This window comes from Acanthopagrus latus, chromosome 20 (genome assembly GCF_904848185.1).
Source record: "Acanthopagrus latus isolate v.2019 chromosome 20, fAcaLat1.1, whole genome shotgun sequence".
Taxonomy (NCBI): domain Eukaryota; kingdom Metazoa; phylum Chordata; class Actinopteri; order Spariformes; family Sparidae; genus Acanthopagrus; species Acanthopagrus latus.
The window spans coordinates 12,447,613-12,473,584 of record NC_051058.1 but is presented as its reverse complement, the minus strand read 5'-3'; positions in this window follow the sequence as shown (position 1 = coordinate 12,473,584).

Sequence of the window (25,972 nt, the reverse complement as noted above, 5' to 3'; positions counted from 1 at the left end):
ATATGGTTGTAAATGTGCTGTAGTAGAAACCCAGACATCTTCACAGAGAGCTTGGTGAAAGTTACAAAGCAATTTTAGAAGCCTTTCCTTAGGCTGCAGTACTTGGGCATGAGATACATGTTGCAAGTCCTTTTCACTCGCACACCTTAGTGGCTCATTCTTACATATGAAAAGTGCACAAATGTACTTCTTTTTACTATTTCTATTTACTAATTCTATTACTATTGTGTGTGTGTGTGTGTGTTGTCAGTTCACAGTGTCAGATCTTAATGGCCCTCCTTGCTTGTCTTTGTCTAGCGATAAACAAAGCTTTGTTCAGTCACAGCATACGTCACCACGCTAAAATGTCAAGAGACACATTTTTTTGTGTAATAGCATTCATTTAAAGTCAATAAAATAAGCGTGCTGTAATGATGTCATCTGAGAAATGTGTCTTTGAATTGCTTGTGGATGCTTAATTGGGCCTCCTTCAGAAACAAATCAGGCCTGTATAAGTGTCTGTATACTGTGTGCACATACCACCCACTCCGGGGCTGAGCATGCTTTGTACGCGAGAACACACTCACCACCGCCATCATCGACAACAGCATTTCATTCCACACACACACACACACAAAAAGCAGCGCCTCCCACTTTGCGACGAGATCAATCAGCCATTCAGACGCGGAGTGGCTACACCCACCATTCCCCTAACACCCATCATTCAGTGTTACACATGTCTTCTGTGCATCAACCTATAGCGCTGCAGGGTGAGTTCCATGTCTCTTTGTACGGCCATGTGCATCCAAAGTTGTGTATCTCTGCGAACGTGTGTGGGTGTGCAGGGACTGTGGTGTTCAAAAGGCATCAGAGACCCAAGTGTAAAATAAAGAGAAAAAGGGGAGGAAATGTATAAAATGGGAACAAAGGGGAAGAAAGGTGGTAGGGCTTACAAGACAGAGACGGAGAGGGGAGGACAAAGGGAGGAGGGAAGGATACCGGAGGGAGGGAGAGAAACAGATTAAGCAACAGAGAAAGACAGACAAATCATTAAATTCATACCCTGGCCGCAAGGTAGATTGTAAATGAAGGAAGTGAAGGTGAAATTGTAACTGAGGGTGATACAAAATTCAATTATCTCTATTAGTTCACTTCATTATCTGGGCTCAGGTGCTCCTATGTTCCAATTATGTTATCGCTGGGAAGCGGCGCCACTCTGTTGGCTTTGACTGTTTCTTGTTTTGTGTTTGTGTGTGTTTGTTCTCCCCTGACACATTAATGAGAATCAAAAAGAGGAGGACAAGATCAGATCAGTCAGATTTTTTAGACACCACTGGCACTTCATTTTCCTGGTATAACATTGTCCCGCGGCTCATAACATCAGTGGGTCTCCTTCTAACTGTCTCAGCTGGCGGTTACTGTCCACTCGTCTGCAGATCTAATGACTAGTTTGGTTAAGAAAAAAAAAAAAAAAACTTCTAGCGGAGGTCCACTGTTCATTCATGACTTTGGAAACAGCACATGAGAAAACAGACGCATCACAAAGTCCAATTTGTAGCTGTTGTGGAGCTGTGCACCTCTACAGTTCCCTGACAACTGGCCAATTTCACCTGCTGATGAAGAAGCCTCAGCTTTTAAACTGACTCCATGTTAGGATTGTTTTCTTAACTGCTGTTTCCAACAGCAAGGGAAAAACAATCTACCTTCGCTTTGAGGCCAACATCGTTGAGAAGACTTTATAACACTTCAAAAATGGTAACTTGAACTGGCAATCATTCGATGGTAGTGTGGAGTTTGAGGGTACTCTGGTTTCCCTACACCATCAAAACGTGTACTAGGTCAATTCTCGAGTCACTGCCCTTGACTGAGGCACTGGCTCGGATCTGGAGTTGGTCTCTGGGCCCCTGTTCAACTTGTTACCCAGTTAAAAAAAACAAAATAATCAGGCCTGTTCCTTTCGAAGCTTAGTGTCAAGTCTTAACTGCTGGCCGATGAGCCGCTACACTGGGGCAGCTGCAGTGTCCTCCTAAAGTGGATCTCAACGGTACTCCTCTCCAGTTCTGAGATTTTATTACTTATGATGATTGAGGCCCAAAAGAAGAAGAAAAAAAAAACATCACACAATTAAAAACACTGAAGATTGCAGGCTCAGAAAAAGAAAACACCACCTGGAGACCCCATAATTGCTTGAGGACCCTCGAGCACGGCAAATAATTTCTGTTAACTGAGCTTGAACCCTGGCATCCCAGTTACAGATCACTCTCCTGCCCTTTCTCGACCACACTGCTGCCCAACATAGAAATCCACATCCTTTTTATGGGTATAATTTCATAAAATAACACCTCCATTACTTTGGTTGTCTTCCTCTATAATGAAGTTATTGTTCCATGAGTGAGAGAGCCCCAGTCCAAGTCCTGCTGCAAGGTCAGCGAGTGCTTATTGATTTACCATTCATCTGTTGTTGAGGTCATTACCGGCCGGGTCGCTGCGATGATAATCTGGATTATGGATGGGTGGTTCAAGCAGTGTTATGAAGGAGGGATGAACGGGGAAGAGGGGAGGAAAGGAAACGTTTGAAACGTGAGGGGCAAAGGGAAGTCAAGAGAGATGGCACGAGTTAATTGAAGAAAAAAATCCCCAAGCGTAAAATTAATCTGACATTCATGGGAATAAACAGACATAAAGGTAACCTGTAATATTTCCTTCACACGGGATAATTAGCCTAAACTTGGGGTTTGGTTTGGGACGCAATGGAACAAAACAATCTGGACGCCTCAAAGAATCTACTCCCATCTCCGTCCATTTCCATTTCTGGACCAAAACATCATAATTGAAAACTAATTAATTGGCATGAGAAAATAATAAAGAAATATTTCTGCCCGCTAAATTGTCTTTATCCAGCGGCCCCGAGTTCTCCAGGGCCTCCTCTCCCCATCAGCGCTGGATGTGTTTCAATTAGAACCTTCATTAAAACGCCTCAGAGCTATTAATGAGCTCGTTAGATTTAGCAATCACATAATCACCGCGCGGGTAAGATGTCAGACTCTGAATTTCAACGAGAACACAGCAGACAAACAAATCAGCAGCCGAGGTCATTAGAAAGGTGTCGACGTGGAAGACTTGAGCGGCTTCCGCGAGCGGTATAGTCGAGCTGCAGTCGAACTGTGCAGCGTTGTGAAACGTTGCTGGATAATGCAGACTTACGCGGCAAGAAGTCTTATTCTCTGGACACATTTTTATGCAATTTTTATTCAATGATTCCCACAGACTGAGACTGAATACTTTTTCACATGCACTTTTTCTTTTTTTTTTAAATTATATCTAACAATTTATAATGTCGGTTCCAGTTGGCCCTTGGCTAAGCTAGGCCGCCCTTTGGTTCTTCGGCTTTCCATTCTCACACCCCATACATGCGGTGAGCGACGACAATAGCGGGCCGATTTCATTTTGATCCATTTCGGACAGAAGAACACCGAGACAGGCTTCCTTCAATAGATGACTGGAGAAGCTAGCTAATGAAGCTAATTTCAGCTTCCACGAGTTGGTTGAAAGCATTATCACCAGGTGACTTCTAATTGTTTTCAACTAACTCGTTTTGAACTAGAATGGTACTCAGTACAGTGCATACCCCTGCCGAGGCCCAGCTGAAGTGACCAGACATCCTGGAAAAAAATCAGGACAGTCCCCAAGTACAAGCAGTTGTCCCAAATCTTGTCCTAATTGTGAATTATGGTTGTTGTTTTAGCTGTGTACAGTGGTGCTGTACTGAAACAGTTGCTGCAATGGCGCCACTATGATGTTGACTTTAAAAAAAAACTTAGAGAGGAAAGACACAACAAAGTCACAGTGTTTTTGTTTTGTTTTTTCCCATAAAAATATTTCGAGTGTTGAGTTTTTACTCTGGTATTTACTCTTCATGACCACGTGGCCACACCTGGCTCTGTCCGTTTACGTTGGATCTGCACCAAACAGTTAATGGGGTCTAATTTGGGTTACCGTTGGATCCGTCCTCCATTCAATTTCTTTGTGGAAACATGTTTTTGTAATCGTAATCCTGCTTCGCCAGCGGTCTACAGTCTGGGTTCCAGGGGACACCTGGCGACGCAGCTGACTGCGCTTAAGCCAGGAAAAACACTCCAACTGGCTCTCCCTCATGTGACTGAGTGAGAAACGCTGCTCTGTTGGCAGACAGTTTAATGAGCAGAGAGGCAAGTTCAGGAGTTTCAGTAAAAACTGAGCTTCCTCTGGGTCTGTTAGAGCATTTTTTCCCATCTGTTTTGTCCCACAGTGTAAAAGTCAAATGAGACACTAAATGACAGGAAATCAGTAAACAATATATTTTCCAACCAAGAGATCCCAAAACTGTTTATATATAGGAATGTCCTGTGTATTCTATATCGTTTTATGGGTTAGACAGATTTTATTCCTACCCAGTACTTAATCCCAAAAGAATGAAGCCACCTTAAAATGGCAGGTTACTTATTTATTTTTTTTCAAGCATTTTTCCAAGCATTACTCTCTTACAAATGAACCAAAATGTCAAACACCCACAAAAACTCAATGTTAAATAAAGTTAGAAAAGAATCAGGGACCCTTCCCTGTATCCGGATCCTCTTCAAAAGTTAATGGGGTCCATTCTGGGCTGAGAACCATCCGCAGCATCGTGGAATTCCCTTCAGTGTGCTGTAGTAGTGCAATACCTTTAATCACCAGACAAACCTTTGCATCTCTTTGTCAGCAAAAAAAGTCCCTGACACATGAATACGTCAACCCATTTAATTGTTTATCCCTCTATATTCTTATATTTTTCCTGAGAGAGCAATCTAAGCAAACCCCTCTAATACAGTATGTGCTTTGAGGCCTTTGAGGAAAGAAAAAGGGGGGTGGGGGGCGGATTATCTTTCTTATCTGCCTTATCTTCCAGATCTGTTTAAGTCCGCCTAATTGGGTTTTAATTTGGTCAAATCAAGATTCTGATGAGCATCATCCCCAATTAACCCATTTAACTCATGTTGGAGGTTCAGAGAGCATTATTCCATTTGCATTATTTTCATGGAATTATCTCAATTTTTAAACTCCAGCCTGAAGCGTACTTCGACGAGATTCTTGACTTTTCCCATCTACTTCAGAAAAACAATCGGTCAGCAGCTAACAGTCAAACTAATTTTCGATAATAAAAATGAAAGGGAAAAGCGTGGTGCACTATTTTACGACTGGATAAAATCTATCTGTATGTTATAAATGTTAAAAGCACAGCATGTATGAGAAGTACTTGAAAGTAACTCAGATTTTCGCCAAATGCTTTAAGTACAAATAGCATGGCGTATATGTTTGGTGGAGTTCTTCTACAGTAACAGACACACTTGTCAATATGTGACCATCATCCATCACTGGCAACAAGGCAGCAAAGCTTTATGTTTCTAGAAATTGCTTCCCTTTTTTGTAGAGGCAATAGCTTTGATAACTTGGAACAGGATTCCCGAGTAAGTACTGTTCAAATTGATGCTGTCAGCGAAGAACCACATGGTTTCCTTTTGGTAGTGATACTTAAAGTTTTTAGTAAAAAAAACACAAAAAAACCAAAACATTTTGTTCCAAAGCAATACCACAGAGTGTACGCTCCACATTTATCTGCCTGTCTGCCTGTCTGCATCCGTCTCTCTCACCCTCTGAGGCTGCCAGTTTATCTGCGCGTCTGTCATGCAGCGAAGCTCAGGTTTGAGCATGGGGGATTAGAACCTACAACCATTTCTTCTTCTTTAATAGGATTTGACACAGTGGGGTCCAGTTTCACTCGGTGTGTGTGTGTGTGAGTGTGAGTGTGTGTGTGTGTGTGTGTGTGTGTGTGTGTGTGTGTGCTCACCAGAGATTCACTGGTGCTGTGGTCACACGCCAGTCACAGAGTCCCATATGATGTCGGGTCTGACATCGTCAATGACCTAATCCTGTATGGTGTTGGTATGTGTGTGTGTGTCTCATGTCTAGGACTTTCCATGTCATAATCCTCACAGGATAAACTGTGTGTGTGTGTGTGTGTGTGTGTGTGTGTGTGTGTGTGTGTGTGTGTGTGTGTGTGTGTGTGTGTGAGCGCACACATGTGATGAGTGTTGAGGAGGGGAACTGAGGGTCTGAGGCGGCTCAAGCCCAATCCTCATAGGATATACTCTAAGAGCATCAAGAGGCAAAGACTAGACATGGTGCTAGTGTGTGTGTGTGGGTGTGTGTGTGTGTGTGCGCGCGTCCCTTCTCACCTCATGAACGGATGTGATTTGTTTGAGAAGCCGTCATTTCTTGGGCTATTATTGGAGTATGTCGGTGGCTCTCAGGTCCAATCCATCCGCCCGGAGATGTTTGAGGGAACGGTTGTTCCGATTACGACTTTTAATTCCTTTAATCGTAATCATCATTAACACAGGGATTATGCTTTCCACCAATACAACGCTTTGTTTTAAACTCGTGATCCAAAAGTCAATTTATGACTGACAAGGATTCAATACTCTGGGTTTTTCTGCATCCAGGCAGTGTTTGTTGCATGAGGCATTAGCAGACCTGTCACATTATACAGTAAGACGGTTTTAAGCCACTGATATAACAATAATATAATCGCACAATAATGTCAATGTCAATTTCAAAGAGTATTCTCAAGAATTAAGTCTTAAGTTACTGGAATTAGAATGTGAAACAAATATCCTGAATGAACAAATCAAATCAAATAAAGCCACATGATCTAAACAATAAATGAAATTAACTCGCAGGCTCTGTTAACAAAAATTTGACTTAAATTAAACATGACCTATAATAGAGAGTTATTTTTTTCCCTAACAGGCAGTATACTGCCAATCCATTTTTGGGGCCAAATGTTGACTCATCAAGGTTAAAGGATGAGAACATTTTTCCGAAACAACTGGAGTAGGAGGGGACTTGTTTTAAAATGCAGAAAAACAACCAAGACAAAAACATAAAATGGCTCCATGCAGCTCATCCAGCATAAGAGGTCCAAAACCTTTGGTTCACATTTTCTCAGGCAACGTATTTGTTTGAGTTCTCCTGCAGTCCTTTAAAAAGCTGCTTAATACAGGACACATCAGTGGGTTTTTTTGTCCACCTTCGCCGAGATATCAGGGGTCAAGGTCGGTCACAGAGCAGCACGCAGAGGACCTGGTCGGATTAGCGGCTTGTTTGGCGTCGAGCTTGAACACTGTGTCCTTTGTGACTTTGCAGTTGTTCATCTCATCTCAATACAGGTGAAATGCCCCCCCCCCCGTACTGCTTCTAAATGTTTGACCCATGCCGGATAAAACCTGTAATTGAGAAGCATACAGGAGCATGTATCCCCCTCTCTCACTTTCATTTTCATGGCCTAAGAAGAGAATGAGTGACACAGATTCCCTCTGCCTGTTTCTGTTAGAAAGGTACCCTGTCTAAGCCACATTACGCCACGTCATTATCCAGGCCACCTGCTCGCGGGGCGACAGATGGGAGAGGCTTACCTTGCGCGCCCCCCGACTGACAGCTCGAGCCACATGAGCAGACGTTTGTCAATGACAACCACAACAAACTCTGCATGACACTTGTACGCTCAAACACTTCCGTATGTGTCTCTCTAATGTGCAGACCCATATGGGCCTCACTTAGTTGAGAGTCGGTGAGCGAGAAGTTAAACTGATTGACATGAATGAAGGCTCTGGAAGGATTGTGTCCCATCTAGGCAGTTCAGCAGGGACTATGCCGACGAAAGCCAACACCGGTGGTTTTTAAAGGCTTAGGCTGTATGTTTGTATACGTTGTCAGGGTTGAGAGGAGGCTGAGCTGATCCTGTCATTTTCATCTAGCGCTACCATCAAGTCGATATTTGATCCAGTTTATGACAAAACACGTGCAATTTTCACGGTATTCCCATAATTCTCAGCTGTGGTTTGTGTTAGCATGTTAAGTGCGGCCTCACAGAGCAGCCAGTAAGGAGTCTTGTTTTTGAACAGTGGTAGTGAGTACCGACCCAAACAGCAACGTTATCCAGACTCCAGAATTGGCATGTTCAGGTAAACGGAGGAAATGTGGTGAATGGTTTAATCCGAGAAGGTCAAAGATTTTAGTTTGCATTTAACCTTATACAGAGTCTGGATTGGAGAGAGAGGAGAGGAGCTGAGAGATTACTTTACAAATTTTGGGATGAAGAAGTGGGTTTTATCCTCACTCCTGTTTATCACCCCGACTGTGGCGGCCATTTGTAGCGACGTCGACCTCATGAAACAGTTAGCGGGGGGGGAATTGAACATCATCGGAAACATTTGGGATAATGTGAGTACTCAGCTCAGCACATCAAGTGATTTAATGTACATTTTAATGTAGAACACCTACATATTCCTCCAAAACAAACACAGCATCTCAAACGTTTCAATTTTACCACAACAAAGTTCCATTTTTTTTAGTTAACATATGAAAATGTGCTGTTTTTTTATTTGTTTTTTTTTTCTGTTTTTCATTGTGGTGCAATGTTATTTAAAGTTATTAACCTGTGTGTTTCTTTGTATTTATGCAGTGTATGGAAATAGCAGCTCAAAATTGTTATTAAATATGTATCCATTTTAGAAAAACACAGTCCAAATTGTACAAAAATGGTGAAAAATACATAAAAATGCAATCTTTCGAGATCAAGACATTGAGGCAGGATCTGAGCTGGATTACATCTCGTGTTTTCGCAGTAAATGACAAAGATAGCATTCAGTTTCCCATAATCTGCTCTCACAATCAAACACTCTACATCATCTCAGCCTGAGAGTGTGTTGGCCTCAGTTATTAGCAGTAACATGGAGCAGCCTTCTGTGTTCGTGACTTAAGCTGATGCACTCTGACACAAATTACTTTTCCCTTTTTACTGCAGCTGGGGAGAGAAGCTCACAACATGTCCGGTGTTACTGTTAATGCAGAATCAGGTGCCTTCCTGCACCTGAATGCAGATACGGTGGCCCGCTGTCTAACAGGATCTGCACACGGCATACAAGACAAATTTGCAAAACACTTTGCTTAGTGGTTTTGAGCCTTAGATTTGTGTGTAGGTGAGTTCTGTATCTCTGTAAGTGAGTGTGTGTGTTTCTGTGTGTACACTATCCTTTTTATTCTGGAGGCCTGAAACTGGCCATATTGTGCTTCCCAGACTCTTGGTTGTTAAATCTTTTTTCTGCTCTATCTCGCCGCGCTGCATAGTTATTACACGTCTCCCGCTGCTGCTCCCTTTCTGATTCTATGTGTAAATTTCGAGTTTTAAATATTTCTTATTACTTCCTGAAGTCTCCGCAGGCACAACAAATAAGAATGTACACACACACACACATGTACGTGCGTCCACCGCCGTGGCCATCGCCCTCTCTCTGAATATGTCTCTTTCTCTCTTTCACGACTCCCACCAACTTACCCAATTTACAACCGAGAGGAACGCATCATTTTTGATTTGCTGAACATCAGTCACTTTTCCTCTAGCCTTGGGGAGGCCTGTTTATGCCCTCATGCTCCGAATTGATACGCGATATGTGTGTCATATATGGTGCAGCGTGCAATCACTTCAAGGCGTATGTATGTTTCGTCCTCTCAAGGGTAATTAGTAATGGATTCATTTTTAAATAATTGACGATGTTTTATCATTGATGTTTTGTTGTTGTTCATGCGTCCTCGTAGAACACTGAGCAGGACGGAGACGGTTTCAAGGAAAGGAAACTATTTTCTAGCTACGGCGTTTCAGGTTTTTTTCCTCCCTCTATGACTTTCTCCCCTCCGAAAATCTCTCTTTGTGTCCTTGTTATTACACTGTCAGTGGAACTGAATGATATTGGCAGTCAGCGCCTTTTTAATGAACATTGTGAAACATATGGATGCAATTACCTCAGCGCAGAATTTATTCACGCTGCTAGCCCGAATCCATCTGACCCCACACAAAAAAACTTGTTTTGTCTCTTTTCAGTCGTATTCCTTCCTTTTAAACACAGTGAAGGGGAGGCAGCTTACAGGGCAGATTGGTTGAAATTCTGCTTGAATGGTTCATTCATTTACAAGTGTAGGCACCCTAAATGACTGTTTGCCTCCTTCAACCACCCGGCGATTCAGTCGGAAGCTGCTAACGAGGCTGCAGTATAATGCCAGATTCACACGTCATGTTGTTCAGACAGAGGAGAGGACGGTCTCCTGGTGGGGATTCTGGGAGACCACCAGGATTTCCAATGGCGACGTCTTTCTCTCGACATCTCAACACCATCGCTGGCTGTTACGTGTTGATGAAATCTAATTTAAGACTTAATCAATTGAGTCAGCTCAACACTCATTGTGTTTTCGTTTGTTTCTCCAAAGAAAATTCAGTCAGAATTCAATACAATTCATCATTTCAGTGATGTGCCCATGAGGGATCCGTGGGGGGAACTGTAATGGAATGATTTGTAAATTTACATAAGAATTACTTTACAGCAGCCTCAGACCAGCTTGATTTTCTAAATTAGAGTTTGTAAAGCACACTGGTCAGCCCTCATCCTGACACAAGTTTGTCAAAAGTGAACATACCGTTATCCTGAATACAACAAGAAACTGCGATCAAAAAGCCACAAATAATGCTCAGAACAGCACCAACCTTCAGCAACAGTACAAATAGGGTTGCAGCACATAGTTCGAGGCATCATACATCTGCTAGCTTAGCTGGATATCTATTGTAGAGTGAACACAACTCACCACTCTCCTGTCACAGCTTCCTGTTGTGGGGAAGCCCTAACGAGTCGATTACCGAGTGCAGGAGAGGTCTGCAGCTCAAGGATGAAAATGTATGATTTTTACTCCGTGGAAATGCAATCAAAATTCATATGTGTCTTGCCTACCAGTTTATAACAGTTATTTTTGAGAGTGGACAGGGAAAAGAACGGAATTGAGCATTTCTAACCACACTCGGTAATCGACTCGCAGGGACTTTCCCATAACAGGAAGCTGCGGCAGGAGAGTGGTGAGTTGTGTTCACTTTACAATAGAAATCCAGCTAAGCTAGCTGCTGTTCGATGCCTCAAACTATGTGCTGAGACCCTATTTGTACTGTTGCTGAAGGTTGGTGCTGTAAACCGGAATTTCCCTTTAATAGTGCGCTTAACCTGTATAACTACAGCTGAAAATATTAGCATGACTGGCTAAAAGCAGTGAATTAGCATATCATTAGCAAACTACATTATTTGTATGGTTACATCTCGCTTTAGCCGCAGTCTTGTAGCATTAAAATATGTAATGTATGCATTTAGTCTCCAGGAGCATAAGAGTTTTTTAAGAGTTTTAACTCTATACGAGCATAGTAACATGTAAAAACCTGAACTTCAACACTTTTAGTTGCCTCCATCCAAAAGCAGTGCATCGCCGTTGATGTGACTGATGAAAACCGGCCTGATGGGTTGATTGATAGCTGGAGTGACGAGGTGGCCGAATACGAGATATCAATCATTGTGTGTTTCACAAGACGGACAGTGGGTGATGGTACGACCCCCTGAAATCTCTCATCTGACAGGGACAGGAAGAGTGAAGGGAAATGGCAGCCAGGGGAGGCATCGGAGCAAAGAGAGGTCGTCATGGAGCTTATTACACAAATTTGGAGAAAGATCACACACATCAGAAGTGCCCGCTGATTGAAAAGAATAGCAGTTTACACTCTGCCGCGTGTCATTATCTGATACGTGGACCAGAACGGCGATCTGATCAATGGGAATTACCGTAATTGATTGATTGCTGGACTAAGGCTGCTGGTCAGGCAAATCAGTTGTTAGCACGAGGCCGGTTTGTCATCATCTCGGGACAATGAGCGACGACGTGACCCGCGAGGTGTCCGTTATTCATCTGTCACAGAGACTGTCAGATGTCCAGCGAGATGAAGACAGATGTGAGGAGACGGACGAGGATTACGAAGCAGATTTCCTGACGCGGCGCCCAAAAGCGAATCCACTTTGGTGCTAATAGATAGAAAAGAGCTCATCAATTATTTAACCCACGGAATCACATAAAGATTGGTGGTGTTCTCAAAGAAGCAGTCAAAGGGACGGGGGGAAAAAAAACAAGCAGATGTGCGAAGGGAAGAGACAAAGTGACTGTCAGATAGAGGAAATTTCTTTTCCACCTGTTTCATTCTCTTTCCACTCTTTTATTTCCATCGTCTCTTTTCCCGAGGGTATGATTACAGCCAGTGACGGGGTTCAGGAGGGCTTTGTCTTGTGCAAGTCTGTATAATACGCCTCTTATGAGATATTACTGGTAAATAATTCATGCACTCGAGTCGCACAAAAACAGGCACACAAAGCACACCGTGGCATCAGCATCTGCAGTCGCGCGCACACACATTCGTAGCCACACACCCAAACAGCAGGGCACGGAATAGTTTTCCAGTTAAAGGGGATAATTTAGCCATTTTTCAAAGCAATTATGCAAACACAGCATGCTGGCAAAAAAAAAAAAAAAGAAAAAAGAAAAAAAAAAACTGCAATCCAAGCTTTATATTTTGCGGTTTTCGCTATTTCACTGTCTTGCGTTTTTGCCTCGTCACGCCCTCAACGTGAGAGAGAAAATAACAGGAACCTGTAAAATCGTGCAGGAAAGCGGTGTTTATCTACGGGCCCTATAAAGATATGAATATGGAAAGGAAGAAAACGGGGTACATTTACAGCGTATAAACCACATTTTCATTTGCATACACGTGCAGCTGCCTTTCTGCGAAACCAACATGACAAAATGAATATGCAGGAGTCCACTTACAGTCTTTCACCGACTTTCTTTTGTGATGTGAGCGGCTACTGCACAGTGCTAATATGATTTCTATGCTTTTTCACCCTAATAAGGAGAGATTTTTTGACACATATCGCTGCCCGGCCCGAACCTCGCTTTGACTGGATGGTAATTAAAGGAATATTTCACCGGATCTTACAGTAAGCGTGATCAATTTAAATTCAGACGAGGGAACCTCTTCCCTTCAAGCCCGAGCAGGTCGGCACCTAAGCATAGGTGGCATTTTAAAAAAAAGAGACAAGGGACATTAATTCTTTTCTCCCTCCGACTTACTGTCTTCACCTTTCTCGCAGATAAAAAAGGAAGGAGGTCGCCTTTGTTCATACGAGGTTTTAATGATTCAATTTGACATTCTTTCCTTGTCACTGCACAGAAACACTGTACATCTACAGCCAACCTACTTACTCAAGTCCTTCACATAAATGTTGCACTTTTGCTACATTGCATTTTCCTCATAACTTTAGTTACTAATTACTTCTTAGCTTTCACGTACTGCATCAGAGCCAAAGGGACCCACTTTTAGGTGTATTTATTTTATCAGAAAAATGCTGATGTTGAGTCCGATAATAGTTCAGGCCTAGCATCAGTTTATACATGTAAATATATGTATCTTTTTTTTATGATCAAATTTTTATTTTATTCTCCAAACTTTGAAAAAGGCAGTACATTTTAATAACAAATACAAGACATGATGACAGACATGAAAGTGAGAAGATGAGAACTAAGAGAAAGTCAAGGATCAAACATCATTTTCATGTTTTTTTTTTTCTGATAACAAGTTATCACTTACTTATCAACTTAATTATGGTAAGTTGCCCAAGCAGTAGAGAACATGCTACATTAACTGCAGCATATGATACGCTTCAGTTATTGCATTAACACATCAGGGCTGCTACACTGAAAAGACAACTTGATGATTTCTGACAACCTGCTTGTCGTGAAGACATTGAATGGTGGGTTACAAGCGCAACCCAGTTTATTGCTTCTTGATTTGCTTCACCGTTGACAGCAATTTGATTTATTGAACAATTTTTTTAAGCTTGACATATTTCATTTTTTTTTTTTTTTGCCGTGACAGTTTGCCTCAGGCAACACATTTGGTGTTGTTGTGAATCCTCCTGAGCATTTGTTTGACATATCAGCCACAAGACCCGCTTTTGTTAGAGCGCGTTTCAAGTTTTGAGCGCCGCTATCAAGGACGCATCACACCTGTCACAGCTGTGGGCGTAGGTGTGTAGACCAGAGATACCTGATCTGCAGACATGACCCAGGGAAACGTCAGCAGTAAGGAGTCAAGGCTCTGAGTCAAAGACGAAAAAAATACTTGTTTTGGAGACTTGGTCACTAGCAGAGATAACATCTGTGACTGTCATATTATTTGACATTACACCAGTCGATAATCATTCTTAATCCATTCATGTGGTAGGAGCATTTTAAAGTTTGATGTAGCCAGTGTTTTGCTGCAACTAGTGATCGTTTTTATTAGGGTAATCTGCTGATTAGTTTCTACATTCTTAAACGGATTCTGTGATTTGTAAAGCTTCAGAAAATGATAAGTAATGGTACATACCCAGAATGCATCTCCCAGAGCCAAATCTTCAAATTACTTGTTTTTCTCTGAACAACAGTCTAACTTTTGAAATAAAGCAGCTCACTGCAGTCAAATCCAACCAGCAGCTGGGAGAACTAAATGTTTGGCCTTGCCGCATAAAGATTACTATGTAAGTAAAATCTTAGTGTATAGCAGTGGTTGCAATAAGGATTCAAATCATGTCCTTCAGTAAAAGTACCGATGCAACAATGTACAAGTACAACATTACAAGTAAAAGTACTGCAGTCAAACTTCCACTTAAAGGGCGTTTTTGATGACGTTCAGCCACTGTTGTTCCACTGTTGTTCAAATCATCTGCGCCCACGTGGTTGTTGTGACTGATTGTACAACAGCTAACCTTGCTCAGTCCGGCTAACTTGGCGAATGTTTCCTTGCAAATGTTAGCTAATGTTGCTAATTTTTATCTAGCAAACATTAACATCGCTACCCCTAGATAGGGTTAATGATGCTAACGCGAGCTCGCTAGCAGTAGGGTAGTTCTACCACGTAACCCACAAACTAGTAACTGTTAATGTAATCGATGCCACCAGTGTGATTCTGTTGGCTTGCAAGCCTTGTTAAGAGCTGGACCGTCACAATTTTTACGGAGAGACAAACAATAAAATCATTTTTGACCCAAAAAAATGTTTAAAACATTGACTCACAATCATAATGTTTTTAAGGAGAGGAGTGACTTTGATTGTGCACCTTTTTCTACAAGCTCTGTATTTTGTATTGACTGTCTAGATAAAAATCAATGTCACCTTTAAATCAGTCTATAAGGCATGTAAGGCATATGTATTTTATATGAACATTTGCATTGCAGTGTTGTTTATAAGCTTAACAAATGTTTCTTGTAACTTAACCAGAAAATGTATGTAGTGGAGTCAAAAGTGCAATGTTTACCACTGAAATGCATAGAAACAGCTGACAATGTGTAAAAGTACATGTGTTTCAAATTTGTAGTTATGGTCCACCTCTGGATATGATGAGTAAAGACACATGACTAGTAAAGCCTGTAATGATTGGTTACTTGGTGAACTCCTTGTGAACGCCAAAGAGTATAAATTAACCAATAAGCGTCATTAAAATGCATTAATTCTGGTATATTTCATGTAGATTTCCCTAAAATTAAAGATAAAAGTCAAATGTATGACGAAGACGAGGCAGAAGAAACACAAAGTGATTCAACTGGGCACAGTATGAAGAGAGCGGCGTCGTGGTTGTTTATACTTTCTATCTTCATCCTCTCTCTGAATGCTGCTTTACATTAATGCTCCGTCCTCCCAGAGAGAGGGATACTCACACTGCTTTACCGAGCCCTGAGGACATTTTTAAATTATTCAAGACACACCGCCACACATAGTCACCTGCACTCACACAGACGCACACACTTTCACAGTCAGTCGAGAAACTGAAAAAAAAAAAAAAAGCCTGAATGCAAGTGACATTATTTTGTCTAACAAAACAAAACATGAGAAAAAGAGGGTTCTTATGAAGGGTTAAAGTAAAAAAAAAAATATGATCACAAATATTTATCACATCTATATCTATTATATGGTATTTGTTGAACATGTTGTGCTAACACCTAGAGCTGCTTTGATGCGTGGCTGCAGGGATTCGCCCCCATTTGGCCAGCATTAATGGTGCCGGGTGGCGAGGCTGTCCGATTAGGCCCGGCTCTCAGATGGCGTTCAAATTCATCCCGAAGGTGTTGGGATGCTGCGGGGGTCGAACCTGTGTGCATCCATCTAAATAACCCCCGCCTAAATAGATAAACACTGTAAAGATTAACAGGAAAAACTGCAGCCAAACAGGGCACCATCTGCATGCACTCAGGGAGGTCAGCAAAAACAAAACAAACGCACCCTCTAGACACAATTAAAAGCAGTCTCCTTTCTGAGGGGAAACTTTTAATATAGACAGACAGACAGATCCCTCCCCTGCCTTCCCTCGCAATCAGCCACACACACACACACACACACACACACACGCCCTCTCTCTCATACACACACATGCACACACGCACACACACAGGGTGCCCACTGTGTTGCCACTGGTGTAAACAAACAACGAGCAAGTAATATGTGATAAGCTGTGACCAGATTGCAGCTAAATATACTCACATGGGATTAGACCCTGGGATGTCTGGCATGCGGTGTTGCACCAGGAGGAAAAAAAAACATTTTAAAGGAAAAAAATGACCCAAACATCACGACCCATCTACGAAACTCGACCTGCAATTAAGCAACACACAGGAAACGGAGGGATGTTGTACTTAACATCAGCGAGGCCGCGATGGGGTTGTAGGCACGGGCCATAAGTCGAGGGGCCAGAGATAGTCAGCTACCACCACAGTTTTTGTTCAGATTTAGATTGGATAACAACCGCTGAAGGTGCAATATGTAAGACTTGAAATCTCCGGCTACAACCCGATAATGTTTGTATCATGACAATGCTTTGTATAGAATCTAGTTAGGTCTAGTCGTGAAAACCATGTGGTTAGGAGAAGAAATTAAAGGGTTAGGGTTAGCAGCTCCTACCTTGTGAGGTTAGGGTTAGTGGCAATAATTTTTTGGCTTATCGCCACAAACACAGCCTGAAATTGCCCCATGGTCCTGTGATGTCACACTTACAAAGGGGAAACACGATCCCAAACCACAGTATCTGGCTTCCCACCTGCCTGGAGCTCAAACACCTTCCACCTCTGCATCCAGATGTCAAAGTCAGGTCATGAATATGTAACGTGAGCGAGATGTGACACGCACAAATGGGAACGCATCCGTGGTTTGCACACACATTACCTGCCAGCATTTCATCCTCGTGAGTGAACTCCAACCCAGTTACCCGAAGGCAACACACTTGTTGCGCATGGTCTAACCACTGTTGGTTCAGCACGTCGACAAAAGGGATCCGTGCTCTTTATAATCAATTTGTGTTACGAGCTTATGCAGCTCATGTAATATTAGTTCTAAATTAAACCCTAATGTGATACTACAGAGGCATCGTTGGGAAGTTTGATTTGGGTTTTGATCATTTGTGTGTGTGTGCGCTGCTGAATGCTTTTTGCTTCTTTTTTTGATGGATCAGTGAAAACAAGTGAGTCACTGATCCATCTCTCCATCCATCTTCACCTTGTCAACTTCACTTCGGTACATTCTGTCTGGCGTGAACCCAGGGTGACAATGAGGGGCTGATTGTGTTCTGCATTAATTATAACTGAGTCTCGCTAATAGATGAACACGCGGGACTGGCAGAACGAATCTGCGGCGAAAATAGATTATCAAATAAATTAATAAAGAAATAATGCGCCCAGAGGCAGATGTGACCAAATGTCAAAAATTGATTCACTTGTTTTGCAGAAGCCGCTGTGACACAAGGGCAACAAGTGTCAGTTCTGCTGAAATCAATGTGCCGCAGCATAATCATGCCACTCGCTATCCGTGCCATTGTGATGCCTTCAAGTGCGGTTGGGAAACGCTCTAATTAACAGTGAAGCACATGTGAATGACGCAGTCAAACGGGTATACGGTATATGAAGCTGCGAGGTAAGAGGTCTTCTCACTGTTATTCTTAGCCGACGTTTCCTTTGTCAAAAGACGAAACAAGGTTTTAGTCGCATTTTAACACAAAGCAGTGATGACCATCGCAGCCGAATTGAGTTTATTTAATTCATTGTTTTCAGCTTCTGTGCAGCGCTCTAAGGTCAGATCCATTAAACTTAAATGCCTCAGTGAGACACACAAGCAGCATTAATTAGTCTTCGCCAGACGGAGCCTGAAAAAACGAGTTCCGACCGAGGGTCCTCTTACTTTATGTTTCAAACTTTAATCAGCTTTTATTGTACGGAATTATACAAAAATACATATAGACATGGATATTTGTAGGTTGCCTTCAGTATGGTAGGTTAGCAGTGGTGTTAGCTGAGGTCAGGGGGTGAAAAAAAGTAGTTTCAACTTGACCGTCATGAAGTCTCAGATGAGAAGTGATATCTAAAGTATTTTAACTTTCGCTTGAATCATACAAAAAGTGAACTTCGCACATTGCCTCGAGCGCCTCGTTAGCATAGCATTGGTGTTAGCTGAGGTCAAACACAGCAATGGGGGTAAACATGATGTGAATGATTATGAGTGTTGTAACAAAGACTGTTGACTGTTAAACTCGCAAGATGAGTCCCAGATGATAGATGACGCTTTGCTTAAACTTCACAGATAGCCTCAAGTTCACTGTTAGCGTAGCATCGGTGTTAGCCAAGGTCAAATACAGCGAGACGAGGGGACACACGTTAATTCGACCGACACATTTATAACACACATAAATGACACTTTGGTGAAAGTGTAGATTGTAAATGATGAATGGTCGCTTGTGATAAAAGCAACCTGTGTGCTCGCCTGTTTAAGAATTAGGCTGTTGAGTGAAATGTTAATAATAATGTTAATAGAGATTAGAGAGACAGGTTTAAAATCTTTGTTTTTAAGTGAAAGTGTTTTATCACATACATGTACAGTATACCTTGCTCTATACCTCATCGATGCACCAGTATCAGTCCCAACATTGGCCAAAAAAAAACCAAACCCAACTTGTTTTGTAGTTATTTTTAATCATATTTCAGAGTTTTTAACTTCTTAGAATACGATAGAAGATGTTGATGACTCACTCTGTACTTGGGGGCATCTAGTAATTTTGTGTCCTATTAAGATGGATGCCAGCAGAGCTGAGTGTTTTCTGGGGCCCCCGGTTCTCACAAATTACTGTACAGACACAAAACTTTAGAACATTGCTTACTGATTTGGGTGATTATACTTTATGGAGAAAGCAGTTTCTGATGTCCTCTGGCAGCTCTGCCTCGATGCTGTACAGATAGCTTTACACGCTGCTAATGTATTGCAAACTGCTGCTAACCAGAGCTGTACGCAGCCTCTGTGAACAGAGACGGAGATCAATTACAGTAGCGGGGTGATGTATGAGGTTTCTTGATGGATAGATGCCGGTAGCTTTGTTGCTAAAGTGATGCTGCTAAATCTTGCTTTCATTAGCCCGGTAGCAGTCGTATTTGTTGACCCATCGGTGCCTGGAGCCCAACCTGGCAGGAGAACCACCTTGTTACTTTATTTGCTAGCTGGTCGCTATAAGTTAAGTTAATACTAAGACACTTACGTCTCTTATTTGCCCCCTTATGGACTTTCGAATAGTTCCGGCCTGTTTTTACATCTGAAGGAAAAACCAGCCGTCATTTTTGGCCAGTCCTGACAGTCATATGAATTGTGCTTAAGTAGTTCTTCAGTGTAGCCGGCAGATAAGTAATAAATAAGATTTACAGCTGAAGAGCTGCCAGTCTTCTTCTGATGGTCTCGTTCACTTTGGAGTAATTATCCTAATAACTCAAAATGAATGTGCTAATGGTAATTTATTGATTTCTAAATGTTTCACATTGCACCTTTGATCTAGGTAATGGATGGGTGGCAGGGCGGTATGGTGAGTTATTAAGAGGGAGTGGAGGACGGCGGAGAGAGTTCAAATCCCCGCGGAGATCACAGCGGGAGGGTCCGAGTATTAAGATCCTCAGCCACACGAACTGTCACATTCCTCATTTGACGGGGGACACCCAGGTGGAGAGACACGCTGTGAGGCGGTGAAGTATATCTGGTGTGTGTGTGTGTGTGTGTGTGTGTGTGTGTGTGTGTGTGTGTGTGTGTGTGTGTGTGTGAAGGTCATACTCTGATTAGTTATTGATCTGCACCAACTGTATTCTCTAATGTTTCCTCATAATTACTTAACCAGAGAGGCTGTGTGTTTGTGTTTGTGTGTGTGTGGGTTTGTCTGCGAACATTTCATGGATGGAAAAATAATATTACGTCTCGCACTGCCCTTATTTTTCTCTCATAATTATCATCTCGACAGAGCGGATAATGATCCATGATCGAGAGGAGAGATGGGGGTGTACGTGCGAGAGGACGGACGCGGCGAGGAGCTCTTAGCACCTGGACTCTTACTCCTCTCTTAACACGGCATCGTGCTCTGTGAAAGAGAAGACAGACGTTGAGCAGTCAGACTCACCCACCCCCTTTGCCTCGAAGTGGTTACCTATAGTGTATTGTGTGTCCTTGAAATCCTTTCCCCTGGCGGATAATTAAGACGTTTAATTAGTTAGCATTTGCCTCATAGATTGTTCAGAAAAACCTCTGAGTTGATTAAGGGAGCCCAGGCATTTGCAGCGTCTCATGCAGACTCAGACGGCTTTCTCCAGAGTCAGAGAAACACATTATAAAAGGTTTTCATTAAAAGTGTCAAGGGTGGCGGCGTGCCTACAAGGGTGACACCTGGTGCCTACATTACCCACGATGCACAATACCCACTCACGATCAGGTGAGCTGCAGGTGTGTGAAGCTGCAGCCTCTGCAACACACCTCTGAAAACACACAGGTGAAAACAAAACACAAAGCAAAGCTCTGATGCTACCGAACACAATTGCAAGTCTTCTTATAATACATACTGTACATAGTGTGTGCACATACATATATTTTCTCCTTTTTTCAGATATGTGATCTGGATTTTTGCCGGTATGCTCATATTTTCCAACTCAATTTGGCCCATTGCCGATACGGCTACATGCACATATTTCTCTCTTAATATCAAACAACATCGAGTCTCTGCTTTTGTGGAATTATCCCATTAACATGCCTTGTCGTCTCATGAAGGCCCACTGATAGATTTAGACCTAAAGGCATTTTCTTTTCAGCCTCCATGATGGCTGGAATGCTCACATGTTCATGATTATATTGTCGTGCATCTCCAATCCTTCTTTAAATGACCTTTTGATTACTGTCCTTGTGTTGTTGTTTTTCAAATTCATCAATTTTTTTCCCACCCATCTCTCTCTCTTCCCCCCACTCACACATATTCCTACAAACTTCTTTGTTCCCACTTACTGCATACTAATAATATAATATAATATTCAGATATGAAAAGTATACACTGTTTTGCTATGAACAAAACACTTTTTTTTTTTTTAAATATAAACTTTTGGCGCAATGTCCAATTGCCCAGATAAAAAAATGAATAATAAATAAATCTCTTTGAACCTTTTATTGCTCTTCACACTTTTTAACTCACCGGCAAGGAGCAATGTAGGAAACTTTAGGATTTAGCATTACTCTTTGGCAGGATTCTCATTTTTGATTCCATGCTGAGCGTCGCTGTGCCAGCTGAATGATACGAGGTTACAGACTGTAGTCAATTAACTTTGATCCTCTCACAGTTAAAGCACACTTCTTTCTCACAGATTGTTGGTTTGTGGGCCGATAGGAAAACATCCCTCTGTGAAATCACTCTTTGACCCCCAAAGTTTTATTCTCCAACAAAAACCAAGTGGCTAACTGGACCGTGTGCGTATCAAAATCAATATTTGAGGCTCACCGACTCATTAGTTCTGAATTGGGACCTCTACTTTTTTTTTAATGATATCTAAAAAATAACTAATTAGGCTACTGCTGTTTTTTTTTTCCAATGTGTCAGACACATGTTCAATCAAAATGTGATGTGTTCTGCTGCGGGTTGTTATGATTAGGCTGCCACTCAGAGAGAGGTACATGGGGATATTTGACTTTTTGGATTATTTATAACTTTGGTAACTCATAAATATGAGAAAACTACGCCTCATTAGATTCAATGAGGGACTCGAAGCAGATCAATGAAGTCAGCTAACACCCTATTTTCGTTGTGTCAGTTCAGTGCAATGATCTCTGATCAGTGACCCTGTTTACCCGACCGAGCCTGTGCCTGCTCCAGGGGTCTTCTCTTGCCCCACAAGTGACGTGATTCGTTTCCCTTTAAACACAGCAAACAAAAAAGTGTTTTTAAAAAACTAATTCACTGAAAGACCTTGAGTTGCACTTGATGATTTCTGCGTTGAGTGTTTCGGGGCGTCTCTGCCAAACCTGACGTCCCGTTTGTTTGTTTGCCTCTGATTGTTCCTGACATTTCTAAAAGCTCCTGTCATCATTCAGCACAAAAAGGACAAATTATGAACAAATATGCAGGTATCCTTATTTTCAGTCTGCCAAAAGAGCGTGTCAAAACAAAAACAAAAGCAGCCTCTCAGAAAGTTCATTAAATCAAGAGTAAACCGATAATTCCGACAAGCCAGTAAAACCTCAACACGCCAAATGTGTAAAAATGTGATGTTCTGCCAAAGATTGCTCCTCTAAAAAGTGTGCTAATGGACACAGTATGACTCTGTTTTACTGAAGTCCTTGCTTGTGTCCTTGAAATGAAAGTGAAATGATAAAAAGTTAAAACGTTGTGTTGGATATAAAGCAGCTTATTTAGCAGTAAGGATAACACAGCGAATTAAGTGAAAAAGAGAAGAGAGTTATTAATTCTGCTGACATTCTCCACAAAAAAAACAAATGTGTGCCATCAAATTAACCTGTTGAGTAACATTCTAAGGAAAGTGCACAAAACCTCGAGCAGAGCTCACCAGGCTGTCAGACCCCGTGGGCAGGCTGAGCCACAATAATAGCCCCCTGTCAATCAAAACACCAAATCAGAGTTCTGAGAATAAACAGCAGAAGTGGCTGCTCAGTGTGTATCCGTCTGCTGCCCACACCAACGTATACGTAACACGCGTTCCCCTTATATAAATGCTGGAGGGATCATGTGTTTGGTCGTGTGTCACAGCACACTGACATTTCCTCCGCAATGTGTTTCACGTTCACATTGTTTTTGGTCTGAAATGTCATATCTGGAGGTAGAGGGGATGGTGTTGGAGTTGCAGGCGAGATGGCTACCAAACCAGTGACCCCAGTTCAGGACGCCGTTTCAACATTTGCAAGTGTGACACGGCTGGATGTTTTTAAGGCTACCAGGGTAATTTTCCATCAGTGTTCATGGGGGGAAGGGACAGAGGCTGGAAGTAAGGAGGTACAAATAGGCTGCTTTGTTGCTGTACTATCGCTTATTTTTGTTTCGCACCATTGTGCACTACCTTCCTAACATCACAAGACTGATTTCAACCCATCTGTGCATTTCTACTCCTACCAGAGTCTTATTTTTACACAAGTATTGGTACTTTTGCGACCTCTGGAAAAAGAGCAGGTGTTTTTGAACCGCCCTCAGCACATCTCCAGTCGTGTTTGTGGTGACCCAAACAGGTATTTTAAGCCCGTGTTTCCCTAACCCTAACCAAGTTGTTTTTCTGCCTAAACCCTAACCAAAGTGTGTCACAACATGAACCTGAAAATTAAGCCAAAAGAAATGTGAAATTACCACAAAAAGAAATGCAAAGCTCATATCACCAAGCTCACTGCAACATATTGTGGCTCGCAGAAACACTGGAGATACATTCAGACTTGTAACTCCTCTAACTGGCCAAAAGGGGCAGAAAGCGATCAGCGACTGCTTCAGTTTGGAATCTGGCCACCACTCCAGATAAAAGTGTGCCAGTCACGTTCGTGTTGGTGCATTCTTTTGTTGGTTTCCACTTTGTAAATGGATTATTGAGCATTGCTGGTGTTTTGGAACCGGCCCTTCATTCCACTACTCTCATGCATACAGGGCACACAGCCTGCCCGGCCCACCCACGCGCCCCCAGACATACTGGAGATCTGCACTCTCCTGAGTGCACTCTTCTGGTTATTAATTTTTAACTTTAATGCCAGTAAGAGAGCAACTTGGGATAAACTGAACCGGAACCGGCAGAGCGGCATTGAGTCAGCCTTTATACAAATGTTGACTGCATTTGGCTTGTTTGTAAAAATAACAAATTCTAAATGAGCCTGCAAACAAAATAACTGCCAATAACATCCTGCAGCGTGGACACTTTTGGTGTGTGTGTGCATGTGTGTGTGTTCTGATTTCCTGCAGTAGCAGGTGCGTAAGAGCCTTTGGGTGTATACAAGAGCATACTTTCAATCAGGCTGCATTAAGTGTGTGTGTGTGTGTGTGTGTGTGTGTGTGTGTGTGTGTGTGTGTGTGTGTGTGTGTGTGTGTGTGAGAGAGAGAGAGAGTGTGAGAGATGGCGTGTGTGTCTGTGTGTGTGTAGGCTCATTATCAGTCTGTTTGTAATTCTAGATGGAGCTGGATTATACAGAATTCTCCTATCTGATAAATGTCAGACAGCACTCACATAGGAGCACGTGCTCCAGAGATCAGCGGGCAAGCCTCACGTAGAACCTGTTGTTTGTGCAGTTGAGAAATGTGTAAAGGGAATTTGAATAACAAACTCCAGCTTCTGGATAGTTAAACCAGGATTGGCACCAAAACATGCCTGAGCAAAATCCAATTTAAGCCCCTCTGAACATGACTTTCCTTGATGAGACAACAGAGCGCCTGAAGAATGACTTATTTAGATCCATCACTCCTGCAAAACAGGGAAATGTTCGAAACTTTGCATTTCTTTATGTCAAATTTTTATGTTAGTTTAGGTTCAGATTGATTTCATACCGCATAAAACGCTGTGCTCGAGGTGCAGCTAGGTTTCGGCACAAAATCTGCTTGGTTAAGGTCAGGAAAAGATCCATTTTTTGGCCTTTTGCCACCACGAACACATCTGGAAACATCCAGACGTCTTGTCAAAAAATATCTGATTTTGGCACAACAAACACAGCACAGTAAGACCCTGTGGTTTCACACTTACAAACGTTAAACCTCTGTCCTTAACAGTGGTCTCTGGCTTGTCAGCCTTCTTGCCTTCTTGTATGTACATGTGAAATGTAAATGTGGAATGACAAGTAGCATAGAAATGTCCATAGAATGTGAGATACACTCCACGCAGAAAAACATTGTTTTTCACCCACACCATTGTTTCCACCTGGTTAGAACTGTTTCCTGCACTGTGTTGGCTTCAACCTGAGCAGAGGTCTAATCAACCTGAATAATTGAAAGGGATCTTTTAAATATTGTACTAACTATTTGAATCGCAGCATCCATCCAAGGCCCAATTTCTGTTCATTATGGCTCCACTGGACAAGTATTTACTTTTTTTCCACTAATATGCACACCGACTCATATAAATATTTAATCTCCCTCTGTCTCTTTTTTTTTGTTTCTGACTCTTCCTCTGTGCAGCTGCAGCTCTCTGTCACCGAGTCTTTGTACTTGGCGACACACTGTTTGCAGACGTAAGCCGGAGCGCTCTGATATAAGCAAACACTGTCGATATGAATCAATAAGGTTTTAATACGTTAGCGAAAGGGACATGGTGGGAGTTCGAATGCGTGCAAATGTGCTTAACCAGAATCAGAAAGAACTGAATGAAAAGGACGCAAGTAAAACACACCGGAAAGACAGGATCAGGGAAGAGATGAGGAGCGTGGGTGGGGAAAAAGACAAAGACAGGAAGTGGAAAGTAAAAAATCATTTTAGGGGCCAGTCTTAATTTCTATTTCTTGACAGTATGTACGATCTCTGTTATATAATCAGCGTGATTAAATCAAACAAAAGCTAAATCCTTATTAGTTACACACTCATTGCCAGTTTAGTGTACACATTTCTCAAACTATCTGTTCTTCCTCTTGAAGAAAGAGGACAAAACAAACAGAGGGTGAGAGAACAACAAGGTGTGAGGATAATTCTCCTCGTGAGTGCAGGTTGCAGGGAAACTCGGTGATAAACAGC